The 22,951-nt window shown below is 47.5% G+C and overlaps 1 protein-coding gene across 2 annotated transcripts in view; it reads left to right on the top strand.

Moving 5' to 3' along the window:
• Positions 1-14,513: 14,513 nt before the first annotated feature.
• Positions 14,514-22,951, top strand: part of wnt5a (wingless-type MMTV integration site family, member 5a) — a 66,879-nt gene continuing 58,441 nt past the window's right edge. Inside the window, exon 1 of one of the 2 annotated variants that reach the window (XM_052108325.1) lies at positions 14,514-14,783. The gene's annotated coding sequence lies outside the window, so the exon portion shown is untranslated. The remainder of the gene's footprint in view (positions 14,784-22,951) is intronic. The other variant, XM_052108326.1, reaches the window with a different exon arrangement.

The raw sequence follows: 22,951 nt of genomic DNA, 5'->3' as shown, positions 1-22,951 counted from the left end.
ACATCTCTCTGAGCAGCGCCGTAATTCCAATGTGCTTCAAGGCCACCACCATCGTCCCCATGTCGAAGAAGTGTTCAGTGTCCTGCCTCAATGACTACCGTTCCGTCACATTCACACCCATCATCATGAATGCTTCAATAGGCTCATCATGAGGCACATTAAGACCCAGCTGCCCCCCTCACTCGACCCATTGCGACATTCGCATATCGTCCCAACCGTTCTCCATCTGGCCCTCACCTACCTGCATAAAAAGGACTCCTATGTTCGAATGCTGTTCATAGACTTCAGCTCAGCATTCAACACAATTATTCCTTAGCACCTGGATCCTGGACTTCCTGACTGGGAGACCTCAGTCGGTCCGGATCGGGAACAGCATCTCCACCGCCATCACACTGAGCACTGGAGCCCCCCAGGGCTGTGTGCTTAGTCCACTGCTGTTCACTCTGCTGACTCACGACTGTGCAGCGATGCACAGCTCAAACCACATCATCAAGTTTGCCGATGACACGACCATGGTGGGTCTCATCAGCAAGCACGATGAGTCAGCATACAGAGAGGAGATGCAGTGGCTAACGGACTGGTGCAGAGCCAACAACCTGTCTCTGAATGTGGACAAAACAAAAGAGAATATCCTCTGAATATTGATGGCTCCTCTGTGGAGATTGTCAAAATCACCAAATTCTTGGTGTTCACCTGGCAGAGAAACTCACCTGGTCCCTTAACACCAGCTCCATTACCAAGAAAGCCCAGCAATATCTCAACTTTCTTCGAAGGCTGAGAAAAGCACATATCCCACCCCCCATCCTCACCACATTCTATAGAGGGACTATTGAGAGCATCCTGAGCAAGTGCATCACTGCCTGGTGTGGGACTTGCACCGTTTCGGACCGCGAAGCCCTGCAGAGGATAGTGAGAACAGCTGAGAAGATAATCGGGGTGTCTCTTCCCTCCATCTAAGACATTTACACCAAACGCTGACCCCTCACACAAACTCTTCAACTTCCTGCCATCTGCAAAGTATTCGGGCCCTCACCGCCAGACTGTGTAACAGCTTCTTCCCCAAGCCATCAGATTCCTCAATACTCAGAGACTGTAATGACACACACACACACCTGTACACTATCCAACTTTTGCACATGTCCAGAGTTGCACTTAATTCATTGTCACTTTATACCTGGCTGCTACCTCAGTAACTGCTATGTCCATAGAACATTATTTCATAGTATGTTATGTTTACATTCAGCATTTTTAGAAAGTGTCATCTTTTTGCACTACTGAGATTATAAATGTGTGCTGGTCTTTATGTAGGAATGTGTAGGTCTTATTTTGTCTGTGTAGACTCATGTGGTTCTGTGTTTGTCCTATTTTGTTTTATGTAGCACCATGGTCCTGGAAGAACGTTGTTTCATTTCTCTTTGTACTAACTGTATATGGTTGAACTACAATAAAAACCACTTGACTTGACTTGACTTTTGAAGGGCAGTACTACATAAAAAACAATCTCTTATAAGCAATTTGTATACATTCTGAAAGGGATGTGGAAACTCCATTGACTCCAATGGAACGTTTTTTTTTACAGCAATGGCAGCTCGTGGAGCCTCTCAATAGTTCCCGGAAGTAGCAGCAAACACATGCTGCGCCGTAGAGATGAAGCAGAACAAACTGTTTGCGACGCACTTTTAAAAGGCGAGACGTTTAAAGAATAATATTATCTTATTCTGTATATTATCAGTACATCTAAATAAAAATAACTTGTAAATTAAAACCTTATAGTTGAGTATTACTCATTAAATTAGGAGATAAGGGATGTTATCGGATAACTAACAGATTAGGCAAGGATTGGAGATGGATAAAGTTAGTAACGAACACCCTATTAATTGTAAAATCTTTGCAAATACCTGTAACGAGAATGAGGCAGCGAAGGCAGACGAGGAGGTGCGGATCCAAATGCAGTTAACTTTTATTGAATGATAAAATAAACAAAAATAAACACAAAGGAAAAACCCACGATGGGGAAACAGGAAACTTAAACACTGATGATCAAATAAACAAATAAACACAAAGGAAAAACCCACAATGGGGAAACAGGAAACTTAAACACAGAGAACTCGGGTAGGGAAAACACACCAGGCTAACAACACTCAACGATCGACAAGGACTGAACAAACAGACAGGGTTAAATACATGCACAAGGGGAAAAGGGACCAATAACCAAACAGAACTCAAACAAGGTAACCAGGTGATGAACAGAAACCAAAGGGCAAACTAATGAGACAGGTGAAAACAATGACCAGTGAACACGAGGGAAAACAAGACTGTGGAGCTACAAAAGGGACAAAAGTGAAAACTAAGGAGTACAAAAGTGACAAAAATGGTAAACAAAAGGCAACAGTGGAACAAGACAGGGTATACATAACAGAGCCCCCCCTCAAAGGATCGGCTTCCAGAGGATCCTAAAAAACAAAGACAAAAGACAAAAAACCCACAAAGAACAAAATGAAGGCACCGGGGCAGACAGGCAGACCAGGGGGGCACAAGAACAAGGAGGCAGTCCAAGGGGCACAGAGGGCAATTAGGCAGTCTCTGGGGGTGTGTGCTGGGAACCAGGTCGGGTGGCCTGGGGAGCTTCCACCGGGTAGGGGCAGGTTTAGGTGGACTGGGAGATGGCCGCAGAGCAGGGGCCGGTTCAGGGGGCCTGGGAGGTGGCCACAGGACAGAGGTCGGTCCAGATGGCCTGGGAGCTGGCCAATTGGCAAGGACAGGGACTGGGTCAGGGGGCCTGGGAGGAGGCCACCGGACAGGGACCGGGTCAGGAGGCCTGGGAGGAGGCCACTGGACAGGGACTGGGTCAGGGAGCCTGGGAAGAGGCCATAGTACTGGGACCGGGTCAGGAGGCCCGGAAGGCGGCCACAGGAGGGGAACAGGGTCAGGAGGCCTGGAAGGAGGCCACAGGACAGGGACTGGGTCAGGAGGCCCGGGAGGAGGCCACAGGACAGGGGCCGGGTCAGGAGGCCTGGGAGGAGGCCACAGGACAGGGACCGGGCCAGGGGGCCTGGGAGCTGGCCTCAGGGCAAGGACAGGTTCAGGAGGCTTGGGGCCTGGCTGCAGGGCAAGGACAGGTGCAGGAGGTCTGGGAGCTGACCTCAGGGCAAGGACGGGGTCAGGTGGCCTGGAAGCCGACCACAGGGCAAGGATAGGTTCAGGAGGCCTGGCTGGGAGAGGCGGAGCCGGGAAGGAACTAGGAGGCGTCGGAGGCGAGGCTGAGGGAGGCTTCAGAGGCGGAGCCGGGAGTGGCTCTTGCGGCGGGGCCATGGGAGGTGGAGCCATAGGAGGCTCGGGTGGCGGAGCCGTAGGAGGCTCGGGAGGCGGAGCCGTAGGAGGCTCAGGAGGCGGAGCCGCAGGAGGCTCGGGAGGCGGAGCCGAGGTAGGCGGCGCCATTGGAGGCTTTAGGAGCGGAGACCTGGAAGGCTCTGGAGTCTCTGGGGCAGAGCCGTAGGGGGCTCTGGAGGTGGAGCCATAGGAGGCTCGGGAGGCAGAGCCGTAGAAGGCTCGGGAGGCAGAGCCGTGGGCGGTTCTGGAGGCGGAGCCGTAGGGGGCTTAAGAGGCTCTGGAGGTGGAGCCATAGGAGGCTCTGGAGGCAGAGCCGAGGGAGGCTCGAGGAGAAGAGCCGCAGGAGGCTGAGCTGAAGGAGGCTCGGGAGGCGGGGCCGAGGGAGGTGGCGCCGTAAGAGGCTGAGGAGGCGGAGACCTGGAATTCTCTGGAGGCGGGGCCGAAGGGGGTGGTGCCGTAGGAGGTTTCAGAGGCGGAGCCCTAGAAGGCTCTGGGGTCTCTGGGAACAGAGCCGTGGGAGGCTCGGGGGGCGGAGCCCGGGAAGGCTCGAGAGGCGGAGCCCTGGGTGGCTCGAGAGACTGGAGGGGTGGAGCCCTAGAAGGCTCGAGAGGCTTGAGGGGCAGAGCCCTGGAAGGCTTGAGAGGCGGAGCCCTGTAAGGCTCGAGAGGGTTGAGGGGCGGAGCCCTGGAAGGCTCGAGAGGCTTGAGAGGCGGAGTCCTGGAAGGCTCTGGAGGCTTGAGAGGCAGAGCCCTAGAAGACTCAGGAGGAGGAGCCCTGGAAGACTCGAGAGACTTGAGAGACTTGGGAGGCGGAGCCCTGGAAGGCTCGAGAGGCTTGAGAGGCGGAGCCCTGGAAGGCTCGGGAGGAGGAGCCCTGGAAGGCTCGAGAGGAGGAGCCCTGGAAGGCTCGAGACTTGAGAGGAGGAGCCCTGGAAGGCTCGGAAGGCGGAGCTCTGGAAAGCTCGGGAAACTCGGAAGGCGGAGCTCTGGAAAGCTCGGGAAACTCGGAAGGTGGAGCTCTGGAAAGCTCGGGAAACTCGGGAGGCGGAGCTCTGGAAAGCTCGGGAAACTCGGGAGGCGGAGCTCTGGAAAGCTCGGAAGGCTCGGAAGGCAGAGTACCAGGAAGCTCGGAAGGCGGAGCTCTGGAAAGCTCGGAAGGCAGAGTACTAGGAAGCTCGGAAGGCGCTGACTCTTGGACGGGCGCGACCACTGGCGCTGGCCTTTGGACGGTCATGGCTACTGGCGCTGGCTCTTGGACGGTCATGGCTTCTGGCGCTGGCTCTCGGACGATCGTGGCTACTGGCGCTGGCTCTCGGACGGTCATGGCTACTGGCGCTGGCTCGGGGACGGTCGAGGCTACAGGCGCTGGCTCAGGGATGGTCGAGGCTACAGGCGCTGGCTCAGGGACGGTCGAGGCTACAGGCGCTGGCTCAGGGACGGTCGAGGCTACAGGCGCTGGCTCACTGACTTCTGAGGCGACAGGCACTGGCTCACTGACCTCTGAGGCAACAGGCACTGGCTCACTGACCTCTGAGGTGACAGGCTCTGGCTGGGTTACCGTGGTATGCGCCGGCTTGGGTTCGCTGGGCGCTGAGGGCAGAGCCAAGGGGGGTTTAGGGCACGGGGCTGCGGCTGGCGGAGGCTGGAGAGCAGAGACCTTTCCCCTTCTCCTCTTCCTTCGGGCTGATACGACTGGCGAAGCTGGGACGCTGTTCCTGGTCAGCGTGGCTTCAGGCTCGCTCACCGTGACAGTCGTGGGCGCTGGCTCACTCACCGTGACATGCGTGGGCGCTGGCTCGCTCACAGTGACAGGCGTGGGCGCTGGCTCGCAGACCGGGGCAGGAGTGACAGGGAGCGGTGAGCTGCACGCTAGTAGGGTCTTCTCCAGGTAGTCGCGGAGAGTGCAGCCGGGCCTTGCCTGTGGCACCTGCTCCCTCAGCGAGGGGTTTAAGCTGTTCTGAAAAAAAAACACCAATGCTGAGTCCGGGAAATCCGTAAAGCTCGCCAGGAGGAGAAAGTAGAGAGCGTGGTCTACTAAAGGACGGTTTTCTTGCTGCAAGTTGAGCAGCTGGCATTTGGCCCGTATAGCTGCTGGATCCATGTGTGGTCGATCGTTCTGTAACGAGAATGAGGCAGCGAAGGCAGACGAGGAGGTGCGGATCCAAATGCAGTTAACTTTTATTGAATGATAAAATAAACAAAAATAAACACAAAGGAAAAACCCACGATGGGGAAACAGGAAACTTAAACACTGATGATCAAATAAACAAATAAACACAAAGGAAAAACCCACAATGGGGAAACAGGAACTTAAACACAGAGAATTCGGGCAGGGAAAACATACCGGGCTAACAACACTCAACGATCGACAAGGACTGAACAAACAGACAGGGTTAAATACATGCACAAGGGGAAAAGGGACCAATAACCAAACAGAACTCAAACAAGGTAACCAGGTGATGAACAGAAACCAAAGGGCAAACTAATGAGACAGGTGAAAACAATGACCAGTGAACACGAGGGAAAACAAGACTGTGGAGCTACAAAAGGGACAAAAGTGAAAACTAAGGAGTACAAAAGTGACAAAAATGGTAAACAAAAGGGCAACAGTGGAACAAGACAGGGTATACATAACAATACCTCACACATTTTTTTGTTGTTGTAATTTTTATTTATATTTAGATTACTCCTGCTGACTTGAGCCAACCATTTTTTTCTCCTCTCCATGTCAGTGGGGAAGCCATACATTCGCACACCTTTCTCTGAGCGATTGGAGCATCCCCATGCAGCACAGCAAACCATGGTGAAGACTATGCAACGACAACATGAAAGAAAGGACACATACAAAATGCTTGGCATGCTATTTAATTTATTAGAAATGTATTCATGAATTGCTGTAAATAGTTATTGCATTTATTTGAATAAAAATACAAAAAAGTAATATCGTAATATATTATTAAAATTTAAAATAACTGTTTTCTATTTTAATGTATTTTAAAATGTAATTTACTCCTGTGATGCCAAGCTGAATTTTCAGCCTCATTACTTTTGAACGGCAGTTTATATACTGAGTATGCTTAAGTTGTTTTAAAGCTGAATATATTGTGTATATTAATAAGTATTGTAAGAATTATACATTAGATATATAATATTTATAATACATAAATAATTATATTACTATATATAGAATTGTAAGAATTGTAAACAATAAGCTTCATTTCACTAAATTTTACATTTACGTAACTGCTGCTAATAGTTAATAGTTCATTGACCCATTGTGCGGTGCGAGCTGGAAATCACCTGTCACCAGCCTGTCCCTGTACTATCTGAAAAGTCATAAATATGACATTAGTTACCATGAGATTAGTGAAAACAATGAACATGAGGTAACATAAAAAGGCAACAGAAACCCTAGCCTGAAATAAGTTGAGGCAAATAACGGTAAGCGAACACTAATCCTCAAATATTAGCTGATTTGATTTTTAGAAAACAACATCGCTGTAACAACATACTCATGCTACATACATATGTCGGTGTGTTACATAAATATATAAAATAAATGCATTTATTGACTACTAATTACCAGAAATCGCAGTTCTATCACTCTACTCTAACAGTTTGGAATGACCGTAAGGCACTTCCTGGAACTATCTGAAGTCTACATGAATCACGTGACGATCAAGCATTTAGAACTTCCGTTGTCGCAACTCTCTCTCTATATGGCTCTGGTCTATCCTATCCATATGATGTCATATTGCATGTGTAATTATTAAATGAATTCACAAAAATTCACAACATTGTAACCAAAAATTCAAAATACCCAGGCAAAATACCCAGAACCCCCACATCTGAACATATAAGTGCTTGTACTACATAAAAAGTGGAGTGTAGCTGTCTAAATGTGACATTGTCTGATTTACCTCCGTGCTCGAGGGGAAATTAACATTACAGAAAAATACTCGCTTATATATTCACATGCTGCATGAAGAAATGGATCAGCTTCTTTCAGCTCGTTGTTGAAAACACATTTTTTATTGGTGCATTTCTACTTGTGCTGACTGACAGGATGACAAAGAGTGCGTGCCAAGCGTATGACATCATTGCCATGGTATCCAGATACATTTCAGCAGATTTGCAGAAAGACTAGAATGAAAGTATCGTCAAAACAATGTGCAACACTTCAAAATTTCTTCTCTTCTCTGCAAACGATCCCAAAGACAATATTGAAAAGGAAAATGAGTACATCAAATGTATGTAGAAAAAAATCACTGAGACCAGCTGAAACCAGGACATAATTACAATGTTTAGAGAATTGTCGGGACACCGGGACACACCTCTTCAAAACGGGATGTCTGGTCACCCTACTTAAACGCAATGAGAAAACAAACACGCAATGAGAAAACAATCCCTCATACAACATTTAATGCCATGACCTTATGAATTAAAGACTTGTTGCTCCGATTTAAGAACTTTTTAAGGCTTTGGCATTTGGAATGGATTTGGCAGTAAAATATATATATTTTTTTAACAAAGCAAATACTGAACCATACCGAAATCGTGACACTTAAACCATAATACAAACCGAACCATGAGAAATTTGAACTGTTACATGCCTACTAAACACCATTAAGGTAACACATGTGAAATTTAAATAATGAAGTAAACATTAACTAAACTACATTAAATATAAAACCGAACACCCCAGTGTATGTAACTGATATTAAAAATCACAAACATAACTATTCCCATAAAATATAATAAAATATGATGGGTCATGCAGGGAATTTTGTTTTTACTGTAATTTTAACAACAATTTACAGTAAAAAGTACATGTACATAATGTACATTTTTACCATTAATAATACAGGAAAATCATACTTTTTAATCTAAAATTAAAATTTTTACAGCATTTTATTGTAAAAACTACTTTATTGTCTTTTAAAATATATTAACAAATTTTACTGTATATTTTACAGTTAATACTCGTTAATAAATTTTTCAACGTTTCAATGTTTTTTCTGTAGCATTTTTACAGTCTTTTACCATTAAAATTACAGACATTTTGTACAGTGCAGCTTCGCTATGGTAAATTGCTCATAGATTCACACCATATTCACAGGATAAACTTTAACATTTGATGTATTGTTGATTTAATTCACTTGACTATTTATAGGTGCAGTGTAATTTATGTTCAAGGTGGGAAAACTTAACCTGCATCCCTGATGTCACGGACTGCAGAGAAGCTGCCAGTAGAATATAATTGCATCCATTGCAAATTATAGCGCATTTATTTTTTGTGTGCGCTATATTCAGCTGATCTGAATCCACATACACTACTTGATTATTGGGTTGCTCTTTGTTATGTCCCTGGACGATTGTTTGTTTTTAGGTTTTTGTCCAGTTTATTGTTTTTAATACATCATGGATATATGGCTGTTTTAGACTGGTGTTGCTGCTGCATTGTGTTGTAGTGTTGATAACTGTTGTAATTGTTGTAATCTTATGTTGTTTATTTTGCATTGTCTTTTTATAGGCAAGTTAGTTTTGATTCACTAACGTTTGTTTGTTGTTTTGGCCTTTGCTCTGTCCTGAAGCTATTTTGAAATTGCCTTTTATATTAAACAAAAATCTTGTTTATTTTCAAGAGTTGACTGATCATTGAGTGAGTGCTGGGACAAGAGAAGGGAACTCCAAACCTCTTTGTCAGTCCTTCCCAACCCTAGACCTTTTACATCTTTTATTAAGGTGGTAGCTCATTTGGATAATTATCTCAAGCTGACAAGATGTGCTACCTCTGTTTTTACATAAATTATTAAGGTGGTAGTTTATTCTGATAGGAATCTCAAGCTGACAAGATGTGCTACCCCTGTTATTAATATAAATAGTAGCTCATTCTGAGAAAGAAGCACATTTTGTTAGACAAATATGACAGCTTGAACTTCCGGTAGCACATCCTGAGCAGGTAGAACAGATTGTCAGAACAGAATCTCTTTGGTTAGATTACGTCAACATTCAAACTGTGGAAGGAGATATTAGGTTTTTCACTAATATTTAGTCAGTTACCGTGATTTTGACAATCTTGAAAGCTGGTCTGGTATAAATTGTCAATATTACATTTCTTATTTTTTGCTTATATGGCTCTGCAGCCTTGCATTTTGTGCAGGTTTTAGCTTCAGCTCCAATCTTTTGCTTACAGCTAGAGTGTCTCTTAAATGTTGAAACTTTGGGCATTCTGGTAAAATATAAAGAATGAGAAAAAAAATTACTGTTCTCCTATAATCTATGTAGTTCATAGTTTTCGCCCCAGCACTCTCCATTGTCCTCTCACTCAGGAATGTGCTTGCGAGGGAAGAGACTCTTGACACAAAATTGATTTTAAAGTGTCTTCAAAGGTTTATTGACAATCAAACATATTTATAACAGTGTGTCAAAGATAACAGACATCTCTATTGTGTGCCAGTATAAACAGCGCTCTCAGAATACCAGTGCTATCAGAATACCAGTTTATACCACTTTGTACTAAAGGACGAGCTTAAGAAATCCTTGATCTTCAGATAGCAGAAGGAACCTACAAACAAGTGCTACGTGTCAGTAAAGACTAGTGACCATGGAGGCCCAAAATGAAAAAGTAGGCCTGAAACTGAGAGCAAATCTATATTTCTCACAATTATACTGTGTGAAAAAGAAATTCTTATAGGTCCTATAAAAGCATGCTGTTCCCTATATGTTACTCACTCGATGTGGTGTCTATGTAGTGACACTAGGGGTCACTCTTAGGAGCCCCAATCACCTCTGATCTTTGGGAAAAGGCCAATGGGAATTGGCGAGTGAAATATGCATGCCACTCCCCCGGACATACGGGTATAAAAGGAGCTGTTTTTTCTTCAGAGCTGAGTGGTGTTGAGCAGCGAGTTCCACTGCCATTTCGTTCACCTAGTAAACGAGAAGCATATGCTGTTGGATATACGCCGCTTTTCAGCAGCCTTCTCCCCCTCTGCGCGATTAATGCAGAGTACACCCTTGGGCTCTTCGACAGCTGAAAGAGTATATATTCTTGCAGAAAAGAGTATATTTTCTTCCAGAAGAGTGCGCACTGATGGAGAGCGTCTTTTTAAAGATGCCTTTCATCTGTGTGTAAATTCTGGATGTGGTCGCTCTCTCTCCGTCTCACTGCGAGAACATGGCAATAGCAACGTTGCGGTCGTGACTTTCCTTCTTCCGCTCCCCACCCTGGACCAGGTCGGTTAGTGCTGGGGGCGATTTGGGGACCCCAATAGGAGTGGTTCTGCCTGGTAATCCTCCACGGACCTCCCATTCCCCAGTACGCTCGTTTGCCCCGGTCAAGCCATCATGCACCGGCCGTGGCACACCACGGACAGGCAGTTGTGACCAGTAACTCAGCCTCCTCCCCATCACTGTTTGGTCCTAAGGTGGGTTTACGGAGGGAGGTAAGTGCTTTGATGTTTCCCTCAGCACAGCCAAGAGCTCGGGATGTGAGGCTCCTCAATGTGGCGATTCCTACCTGCCACGAGGCCCCACCCGAATGTACGTCAAATATGATCATCCCAATGGTGCCCTATGCTCGGAGATGGGAGGCGTGGCTAGCGCTCTCCACCCTGTCTTGCTGGCTGGCCAGGATGATCCGACTTGGTTCAGTGGATCGAATTCAGATTGGATCGATGGTTCAGATGTCCGTTTCACCTCAGTGAAGGGCAAAAATGCTGCTTCCCTCCCTGCGGAGATCGCAACCTTTCTGCAGAATGACGCAATAGAGCCGGTCCCTCCAGCCGAGATGAAGGGCTTCTACAGTCCCTACTTCATCGTACCAAAGAAAGGTGGTGGGTTGCAGCCAATCTTGGACATGCGAGTGCTGAACCGGGCCCTGTACAGACTCCCGTTCCAGATGCTTACTCAGAAGCGCATTCTGTGCATTCGGCATCAAGATTTCATTCGGCATCAAGATTGGTTCGCGGCAGTATACCTGAAGGACACATACTTCCATGTCAAGGTTTTACCTTGGCACAGACCCTTCCTGTGGTTCGCTTTTGAGGGCTGGGCATATCAGTACAAGTTCATCCCCTTCAGTCTGTCCCTGTCGCCTCTTTATGAAATTCGCAGAGGCTGCACTTGCCCCGCTAAGGGAAGTAGGCGTCCGCATCCTCAATTATCTCGATGACTGGCTGATTCTAGCTCACTCTCGAGGCCTGTTGTGTGCACACAGGGACCTGGTGCTCAGGCACCTCAGCCGGTTGGGGCTTTGGGTCAACTGGGAAAAGAGCAAGCTCTTCCCAGTTCAGAGCATCTCTGAAATCCATTATCGGGATGGAGTTACACTCTGATTCTATGATAGTGTGCTTCTCGGATGAGCGTGCGGAGTCGGTGCTGAGCTGCCTAAAGTCATACAGGCAGAGAACAGCGGTCCCACTGAAACAGTTTCAGAGACTGTTTGTTTGCAAATTGGTGTTTTTCCTGAGGTGAAGACCCCTAGAGATGAGCAGTCAGGTTGGTGCTTTCCTTCCGGCAGGAGAGGCTGGAGGGGCAGCTGTCCCCCTCCACCTTGAAGGTGTATGTGGGTAGGACCTACCACTATGCCTCTTCCAAGTGTGGCTGGTAAGCCCATGTGACGTATTTGTCACGTGTTAACCACCTGGGAAAGAACACCTTCCCTGGCGCAAATACATATACCCGTGTGACGTTCTTGGGGCATTGGGGGAGGCTATGTGCAGACCTGATGCACCTGCTATTAGGCACGCACCAGCTTACTAGCACCTGTACTGTCAGTCCATGTAACACAGTTCATCTGGTTGTGGTGTTTCACATAGGGACCCCTAGTGTCACTACATGGACACAACGTAGAGTGAGAGACAGATAGGGAAAGTCTTAGTTACTGTTGTAACCTCCATTCCCTGATGGAGGGAATGAGACATTGTGTCCCTCTTGTCACAACGCTCTACTACCCACTGAAATGGCCGGGACCCTGTCTCGGCTCCTCATTGTAAAACCTGAATGAGTGGTTGTGAGCCAGCTCCTTTTATATCTGTATGTCTGGGGGAGTGGCATGCAAATTCCACTCACCAATTCCCATTGGCCTTTTCTCAAAGATCAGAGGTGTTTGGGGCACCCAAGTGTGACCCCTAGTGTCAATACCTCAACACAATGTCTCATTCCCTCCATCAGGGAATGGAGGTTACAACAGTAACCATGACGTTTACAATAGCTTTATCTCATCTAATGTTTTACATTCACATTGCAAAAACGGCAATGAAAAAATAGAAAGAATTTCAAGATTTTTTTTTCTTTTCTCTATTATTTTTAAATTCATAAATGTAATTAAATGGCTTCTAAAATGGGCTTGAAGCAGCGCATAAGGCACTATACTGTATTTTTTTCTCAGCACTAAGAACACTGGTTTGTGATTAACCCTTTTGCGAACTATGGGACATTTTTGTCCTTTTTATTTTTGTTTTTCTATTATTTTGGTCGTTGGCATTGACATAAATTAGTAAAAGGTGTGTATTTTTGGGGGCAATTTTGATATTTCAACCTCAGTACCAATAATACATCTATAATACACTGTTTACACAAAATAGTTACACTCAGGACCTTCAGGACAAAAATGTCCCCATTGAAACCCATTAAAACTGCAATATTTGAGTGTGTCTGTGTGTGTGTGTGTGTGTGTGTGTGTGTCTCTCTCTCTCTCTCTGTGTGTGTGTGTGTGTGTGTGTGTGTGTGAGTGTGAAAAACAACATTGGCATTATATAAACAAACTGGCATTTAAAGGGTTAAAATCCTGGCAATGTATGAATATTTGATAGTTATGATCAGGAATGATGTTGGTTAAAAACATTAACTCATTGAAAGTGGAAAATAATATTAATATATAATGTTATCATGGCAGTTCTTTGACGTGGACATTTGTGTCCTCTTTTTATTGATGCACAAGGGTTAAAATCATTTTTCAAAAATTAAACAGAATGGATGGGCCAGATTTATATATTTTTATTTCAGGTTAAAAAGGATTAATAAATTGTTACTGTTACATTTTTGTTTACAAAACAGCTGTTTATTGTACGACAAAAACATCATGAAATTTGAAAGCGGCTCTATTATTATTCGGCATTCTATGCCACCAAGCGCCCCCTGCAGGACAAATACGTTTTTGCCTATAGTCTTCAATTTATCATAGTATTTTAAGTAGACATCTAAAGCCTCTCGAACATTATTAACAATCATGCTTTTGCAAGCGACAACATTAATAATAAATAGACCTAAACGTGACATTTGGAAATGTACTGTACAATTTAAATGCTTTCTCCCTCTATCAAGTACCTAACTTCCTAAAATAATTAGGGGGATTATTTTACGACATGGCATATTAGTAGACTGCAGTTAGTCACATTATTTTATAGTAGCCTATATTACTGTATGCCAAGCAAATCGTAGAAATAAGGTATTATTTAAGTACTATTAAATATGTTTAGCTTGAAGGGTTCCAGATACATATCAAAAATAACTCCAATATATCCAGTCTAAAATTAAATTAAGTAAATGTGTTGATTATTAATTAATTGCGATTATGTAACCAACCAATTTTTAATGTTTGGATGACCGCACCTCAGCAACCACTGACAAAACCATATTTGGACCCAGGAAAAATCCTGGTTGTGCCATACAGTGTATGTGTTTGTTGACATTGTGAATTGGTTATTGGCGTGCGCACACTGATCATTATTTGCATTATAGGATTTAATTAGGTCATGTTGTGGCGTTAAATTTAAGAGAGCCTTATTATCACAAACGCGTGTGCGATAGATTCACCCCATGCCATCAAAATCTCACTCCAACCAGGTAGACAAAGTTGGCAGCCCTGCCTTTTGCTTGATGGGAATAGAATAGAATAGAACAGAACAAGAAGTTGCCGTTTTGGGTTCAGCTCTGTTAAGAGTGTTTTGCGCATGCACTGAAGCAGATTGAGACGTTTTCTCGCACGCATTACAGGCGGGGTTTTTAGTTTGAAGTGTGAAGACGAGAAACTCCGCAGCTCCTTCAGCACTTTATTTCAGCTGTGCTGGGGGACACTTCATCAGACTCTGCACAAAACAGGATATAAACTCTACACAAAATTTAACAGTTTTTAAGAAAGGAACTGTAAGATTCTAGTGACGTGAGATTTGCCTGAGATGTGAGAATAGATATTATTTAGATTGTTCGAGGACACTGAGACGGGATCACGGAGAGTTTGTTTTTGTCCCCTGGAGTAGCTGTCCTGTGTGAGGTGAGATTTGTTTTTAGCAGGTTGAAACATAATTTGGAGTTCCACAACAATGTACATGGATTTACAACGGCTTTGGTTATAACACCATTTACATCGCTGCGTCTTTTTGGAGTTTATGTCGGACAGTCGTCAGTTTTAAAGTACTGCAGTGAGGGCTCGTAGGAACAGCTGCCATTGTAAGTTCTGTCATTATCTATCTATCTATCTATCTGTCTGTCTGTCTGTCTGTCTGTCTGTCTGTTTGTCTGTCTGTCTGTCTTTCGAAAACTGAGGTATATACTTTACATGAAGGCTATTACAACAGTTTATGCGCTTTAAGAAATTAGTTAGTCGATTATAATCTGTTCATCTAGTTGTAGTTTACGCCATCTACCAGCGAAAAATGTTTTTAGTTTGATTTTTGATATATCATTTATCGTTATTGTACGCACTGTGCACCATGAGCGCTCCGACTGCCCTGATAAATATTTACTCTTAGAATATTTCATCAATAATTTAATGTGTCCTGTATTTACGTTGGTTGTTTAAAAGAACTAGCAAACTGGCTTGCAAAACGGTCTGAATCGATTCGTGATTCAGTACAATTAGTTTGGTGCGCTCTCTCGCTGAATCATTCAGAGCGGGTTCTCACACAGTAAAACAGTTCTCTTACGAGAGGTTCTCTCGTATTGCGTAAGCTAGCTTACGCTATGGGAAAGATTCATCTTTTCTGAGATATTGAAGCCAAAAAAATTATCCTTAATTTTTGTATCCATTGTCAACGCAGTGCGGCAGCTGCAGACCTTGAGCGGGCTAGCTAGCGAGCTCATAGGTTGCTCTGCGGCAACTGCTGCAGCCTATAGACGAGCTTGGGCGAACTCGCATCCAATGAGAGGCGTCCGCGCGTTCACTGCATCAAAGCCCGCCAAAATGGGCGTGACTAGAGTGCATATAAGCATAGTTCGTAGGCTGGAACCCTGATTTTCATCTCTTCAGCGAAGCTCTCCGCATCGCTGACCTGGAAGCCGCGTCGCCGTTCGAGGGGCATCTAGCAAGCGTGGACAGCGCTAGAAGAAGCCGGCCGTCTCAGCCACCTTCAGCCATCCTGCGAGCTACGCCATCCGACGACGTATCCTTTTATTCAGCAAGCTAGTTCTCACGAACTATTCACAAAAGAGTATGAGCGTCTTTTCAAGATGCCTCGCTCCACTTGCGCCTCATGTCGCCCTTCTCAGCACAGGAGACCGCCACATCATCTGCGCTCTCTGCCTGGGACTGGGGCACGCAGAGCTCGCCCTCACTGAGGGCGGATGCGATTTCTGCGAGGAGCTACCGATGTCGACCCTGTGGGCTCGACTCAGGCCGATCAAAGCAGAAACCGCCGCGCCGCCTTACCCTCAGCACGCGCAGGAAGAAGCGCCGCTCACAAAGGCTGCCGGAAACTGTGGTTGAAGCGACTGCCTCGCCGGAGCCTCTCCCTCGAGCATCGCTTTCACCCTCCCCGCCCCGGACGCCAGCGCAGTTGCCGCCGGCGGCCGCGACTGCTGCCATCTCGGATGACGGCGGAGGATAAGGGCCGCTGTTCCATCATGGCTTCGGACAGCGAGGAGTGGACAGGCTCCCAAGCCTCCTCCTCAGCCCAGGAATCCAGCAGGACCCGCGCCCGAGTCGAAGGGAGTTAACATGCCTCCTCACACAGGCCGTCGACCGCCTCGGGCTCGAGTGGTCACCGCCCCTGAGCAGGCACCCAACAGACTCGACGGCTGCTTTCTTCAAAGCCATCGCCGCTCTACACCAGCGGCCGGGCCGCTCCTTCCTGCCGGAATTACATACGGAGCTTGCAAAGTCGTGGAACGCTCCTTTTTCAGCCAGGACCCGTTCACACGTCTCCACCTCTCTCGCGTCGGTGGACGGCGCCACTGAAGAGGCTACTCCTCCATCCCCGGTCGAGGACTCAGTAGCAGCACACCTTTGTCCGCCCTCCGCGAGATGGCGTTCCAAGCCTGTGCTCCCGTCTAAGGCCTGCAGAGCAACTTCCGCCTATATTGGCGCGCCTATTCCGCCGCCCGGCCAAGCCGCATCTGCTCTACACTCAATGGCCGTTTTACAGATCCTACAAGCAGACCTTCTTCGGAGTGGGATGAGAAAGGCAGGCACCCAGAGGCTGTTACTGATCTACTGGCGCGACAGACCTCGCCCTTCGGCTACCAAAGCTGCAGACCAAGCTCTAGGGAAGTGCATGGCCTCGCTGACTGTGACCGAGAGACACTTATGGCTAACACTAGCCGACATGGGAGAAGCAGAGCGCTCCACGTTCCTCAACGCACCGCTCTCTCCAACCGGTCTCTTCGGCTCCGCGGTGAGTGGCATTGTTGACCGCTTCTCAGAAGTCCAGAAAGCCACCCAAGCCATGAACCTCTTCCTGCCGGCGTCGCTAGCTCCTCTGCAGGCCGCTCACGTGATCAGCCTCCTGCACGAGCCTCTTCACAGCGCCCAGTTCAACAATCTCAGACTTCTCAGCGTCGACAGGGCGGCCGCCCTTGATCAGCGCTCAGACAGCCGCCGCAGACCGCCGCCCCGCGGGCCTCGATCTAAGGTAGCGCTGAAACCCGAGCAGCCGAAGTCTTCCTAACTGTGTTGAACAAGCGGCGGCTCAGTCCGCCGCGGCGGACCACCGTCAAAGCTTTGCCCCTGTCAGTCCCCTTCTCTCAGGCTACTACAGTGGTGAATTTAGCAGCCAACAAGCCGGTGACACTGCCCGCTTGCCTGCACTCAAACGCCGTTTTCACGGCGACCCAAATAAATCTTGTAAAGAGCAAACATGTCTTATGTGTACAAAAAGTGCCCACAACCCAGTGTTAGCCCCTACACACAAGCATAACACATCCCGTGCCCCTATCAGAGCATGCTCTCATAAAGCGATTACTGAACCGCTCGAGCGTCAGAGTCAATGAAGGCCCACAAATGCGTCTGTAGCGCCCATTCTCTGCCCGCTCTGTCACACGACCAGCCCTATGTGTAGAAAATGTGCCCACAACCCAGTGTTCACTTCTGCACACAAGCACTGCATGTCTCGTGTCCCCACCAGAGCACGCTCACATAAAGCGATTACTGAACCGCTCGGCGCTAGAGTCAATAAATGCGCCCACAAATGCGTCGTGCGCCCATTCTCTGCCCGCTCTGTTACACGGCCAGCAACCATTCCTCTGTGTGTAAGTCCCGTGCTTGCGCATCACGTAACAGATGTGACTCTTTCCCCATTCATTCCAATCGGAAGTCACTCACAAAACAGCCTGTTCATGCTGTCTCGCGAGCAATCATGCATGAACACGCTAAACAGCGCTCACACATTTTGTTCAGCTCTGTGTGCGGCAATCAGAGCGAATTGGCCATTCACCCTCTAGCGTTACGCTTCAAAGCGTGGGAAGCTATTCCAGGGATATCCAAGTGGGTGTTAAGCACAATACAACAGGGCTATTTGCTACAGTTCGATCGCCGCCCTCCTCGCTTCAGAGCGGCTCGAAACCACTGTGAACACGGAAGCAGCGTGCTTGCTTCGTTCAGAAATAACAAGCCTTCTGTGCAAAAGGGCCATAGAAAAAGTGCCACCCTCTCTGAGCGAGTCGGGGCTTTACAGCCATTATTTTCTTGTTCCCAAGAAAGACGGCGGCCTCAGACCCATATTAGATCTCAGGGTTTTGAACAAGGTGCTTGCAAAAGACCGTTCAAAATGCTTACAATCAGGAAACTCCTCGCGCATGTGCGCCAGGGGACTGGTTTATTTCTCTCGATCTGAAAGATGCATACTTTCAGATTCAGATAAATCCCGTCACAGGCCATTCTTAAGATTCGCCGACGGCCAGGTTTATCAATACACCGTCCTTCCGTTCGGCCTGTCCTTAGCACCCGTACTTTCACAAAGTGCATGGATGCGGCTTCGCACCCCTCGCGAGTCAGGGTTTGCGAATTCTGAACTATTTGGACGACTGGCTGATTATGGCTCAGTCACATATGGAGCTTCTGTCTCACAGAGCAGTTCTCCTCAGCCATCTGAACAGTGTGGGTCTTGCAGTCAATTGGACCAAGAGCTCACTACAGCCCAGTCAGACCATTTCCTTCCTGGGAATAGAACTAGACTCCGTGGCAATGACGGCTCGCTTATCTACACAGCGCGCGACGCCGTGTTCAGCGACTAGCCGCATCTTTTCAGATGAACAGCCTCACGCCTCTGAAGAAATTCCAGAGAGTGCTAGGTTACATGGCCTCAGCCGCAGCAGTACTTCAGCTGGGTTTACTGCACATCGCCCGCTTCAGCATTGGCTAAACACCAGCGTCTCGCCGGGCTTGGGCCACAGGCCGCCAGCCCATCAAGGTGACTCAGACCTGCATATCAGCTCTGCAGCCCTGGACAGTGGCCGAATGGTATCAGCGGGGAGTGACAATGGGAGCTGTATCTCGCCGAAAAGTCATCTCGACAGGCGCGTCCAACACGGGTTGGGGCGCGGTCTCGCGAGGGCTCTCCGGTTTTCGGCCTATGGTCAGTTCAGGAAAAGCTCCTTCACATAAATTGTCTGGAAATGATAGCGGTCGATGCACGCTGCGTCGCTTTCTCCCGGTCATTCAGGGTCACCACGTCCTGGTCCGTTCGGACAACAGATCTGTGGTATCCTACCTAAACCGTCAGGGCGGTGTCAGATCCAGGAACCTCTTCCATCTGACAAAACGCATACTGAGTTGGTCCCAGTGCCACCTGCGCTCGCTGAGGGCGGCGCGCGTGCCAGGCCACCTGAGCGGCGGCCGGACAGACTGTCCAGAGACAATATTCCCCAGGGGAATGGTCCCTGCACGCTCAAACAGTCCAGGCGTTATGGCACCTATTCGGCAGAGCAGAGATAGACCTCTTTGCGTCCAAAGAGAACTCTCACTGCCCAATATTTTTCTCGAGCGAGGACGCAGCTGGCCCAGGACTGGCCCAGACGCCCGCTTACGCCTTCCCTCCCGTCTCGCTATTGCCACAGGTAATGCAGAGGATCAGGGAAGCAGCGTCACTCGGTGCTCCTCATAGCCCGCGTTGGGAGAATCAGACATGGTTCCTGGAGCTTACGCAGCTGTCACTGACAGCGCCGTGGCCCATCCCAGTGAGAGCAGATCTCCTCTCTCAAGCTCGCGGCACAATCTGGCATCCCCACCCAGAGCTGGGCACTGCATGCGTGGGTGATCAACGACTACCGTCGCTCTGCCAGAAGGAGTAATAAACACCATCATACACGCTAGAGCCCCTTCCACGAGAAGACTCTATGCGTCAAAATGGTCTGTGTTCTCAAAATGGTGCACCGACAGAGACCTGGACCCGTGGACATGTGGGGTGTCGTCGCTGCTCGTATTTCTACAAGAGCTGCTGGATAAGGGCAGATCCCCATCCACGCTCAAAGTGTATGTGGCGGCCGTTGCGGCGTTCGCTGAACCCCTGCACGGCCAGTCATGGGGTAAAAACGAGCTGGTCATCCGCTTCCTCAGGGGAGCTAGAAGGATGAACCCCCCGCGCCCCCCATCGGTTCCTATCTGGGATCTTTCTATAGTTCTCGAAATTATGAAAGCCCCCCCTTTCGAACCACTTGAATCCGTGGATTTGAAATACCTTTCACTCAAAACCGTTTTTCTGACTGCCCTGTCATCAGTTAAATGTGTGGGAGACCTTCACGCGCTGTCTGTCAGCGCTGCGTGTCTTGAGTTTGGACCAAGTGACTCCAAGGTCATTTTAAAGCCTAGACACGGCTATGTTCCCAAGGTGATCGGTACTCCTTTCAGAGCACAGGTCATTTCCCTATCGGCGCTGCCAGCACCGGATAGCGAACGCGACGCCAATCTCCTTTGCCCGGTCAGAGCACTGAGATTGTATACTGCGCGCTCCGCTGCTTTCAGACGCTCCGAGCAGCTTTTCGTTTCGTTCAGAGGGCGCACCAAAGGTCTCGCCGCCTCGAAACAGACACTATCTAGATGGATAGTGGACGCTATTGCTGCTGCATACGCGTCAAAAGACCTGCCATGCCCGTTGGGCATTAGGGCTCACTCCACTAGAGGCATGGCATCCTCGTGGGCATGGTCCAGCGGAATTTCCATTCACGACATATGTGTGGCAGAGGGATGGACTTCCCCTCCACCTTTGTCAGATTTTACAATATGGAAGTGCCCGCTCTGCAGGCAAAACTACTAGCGGTTTAATACGCTACAGCTCCCCTGGTGAGCTGCACTGATGGGACACATTCCACACAGACCGGCACCGCCGCTCTGTCGTTCCCGTCCTACTATGTGCTTATGTATTACACAATCAATGACCCGCATTCTTGCCGGCCAAATATTATTTCCCCACTCATAAGGGCTCCCCGGGTCCCCCTTAATTCCCTGGGGCTCATACAGTGGATGCTTGGCGCGACGGCGTTGACAATGGGTTCCGTAGCGTAAGCTAGCTTACGCATATACTGAGAGAACCTCTCGTAAGAGAACGTATCGGTTACCTAACGTAACCTCGGTTCTCTCTAGATGAGGAACGAGTATTGCGTAGCCGGCCGTGCTTCGCGCCACGGCGACTTTTCAGCTTTAGTCAATGAAAACCAGGGTTCCAGCCTACGAACTACGCTTATATGCACTCTAGTCACGCCCATTTTGGCGGGCTTTGATGCAGTGAGCGCGGACGCCTCTCATTGGATGCGAGTTCGCCCAAGCTCGTCTATAGGCTGCAGCAGTTGCCGCAGAGCAACCTATGAGCTCGCTAGCTAGCCCGCTCAAGGTCTGCAGCTGCCGCATTGCGTTGACAATGGATACAAAAATTAAGGATAATTTTTGGCTTCAATATCTCAGAAAAGATGAATCTTTCCCGTAGCGTAAGCTAGCTTACGCAATACTCGTTCCCTCATCTAGAGAGAACCGAGGTTACGTTAGGTAACCGATACGTTTCTGGGTGTTTACGAATACAGAGAACAAACAGCGCTGGATACAGTGGAAATTAACAAGCAACTGAAACAAAAGTCTGTCTTTTTGAGAAGGTATCTTTGATAAAATTCATGCGAACAAGGGGATGTTCAAACTGAACGAGTTTTTGTGTCCGCTCGCGCTGTTTTTCAATCGTTTTCCATATTAACATTCGCTAGATAGATATATTTTGAAAAGTGCGTCACATTTCAGTTTGTTTTTAGCATCTCTCAAAAAACAATGTTGCATTTATTGCACTTAAACAAATCAACAGTGAAAACACCTTGAACTATGAAATTTCCCTTAATACTTTTCCCGTTGAACATTTAAATGTATAATATATAAATAATCTTTCTACGATAACAACAAATACATATTTAGTATGACTATGATCATAACAACCTTCATCAAAACATCATTTCCATATAGTGTGTGTGTGTGTGTGTGTGTGTGTGTGTGTGTGTGTGTGTGTGTGTGAAAGACAGAGAGAGAGAGAGAGTTCACACAGTGATATTATTTAGTAGCAGTAGGCTAGTGTAACAGAGACAATCACACAGTAACACATATTAATTGCGCATTACACTTAATATTGTTGTTACTTTTGTAAAAATAAACTATTTACATACAATTAAATCACCACCTGTTACATATGACCATAATCAAGGATTCATGCTCACCTATGGCCAAGTTGAGCCTGTGCCCGAAGCCTTACCCATCCATTTACCTCAGCTGCCAGCTTTATGTTTGAGGCATTGTCAGTGGTGATGCAGATTAGCTTTTCCTCCTTTAAACCCCATGCAGCCATAGCTTCCTTTAGAACATGAACCGTGTGGTCTTCGGGAATAAATGTCGTTTGTAGACATTTCGTGTTCAAATTGAAATCCGCATCGATGAAATGTATTGTGAGGCAAATATATGGCTCCATGGTTCGGCTAGACCATAGGTCAGTAGTGGTGATGAAGTACTCTGCCTTCGCCACCTCATTAGCCACTTCTGCACGGCATTTCTCATATAAAGCGGGCAGAGCAACTCTGGTGAAATAGTGGCTAGATGGCAAAACATAACGCTTGTCCAAAGTATTGACTGACTTTCTGATGCCGTCGTTGTCGACTGTACTAATGGGGATGTTGTTGGGGCTGTCTTCTCTTTCTGTTTCTTCCTTACAAGTTGGTCATCTGTGACTGTGTTTATGTTTAAGGTGGTTAAACAGATTCGCGGTGTTACCATCGGGTGCAGACACCACCATGTAGCAAATCTTGCTCATGATTCATTTCTGGTCCATGTCGGATTCCATGAATCCAAACTGCTCCCATTCATTGGAATTTGCTCTTCCCTTTTTGCTCACCAAATGCTGCTTCTCTTCCTCCGAAATCTTCTTCACTCACGCTGATTTTTC

This window comes from Xyrauchen texanus, chromosome 37, assembly GCF_025860055.1.
Source record: "Xyrauchen texanus isolate HMW12.3.18 chromosome 37, RBS_HiC_50CHRs, whole genome shotgun sequence".
In the NCBI taxonomy this organism is placed as follows: Eukaryota; Metazoa; Chordata; class Actinopteri; order Cypriniformes; family Catostomidae; genus Xyrauchen; species Xyrauchen texanus.
This window is presented reverse-complemented; position numbering and strand designations above follow the sequence as displayed.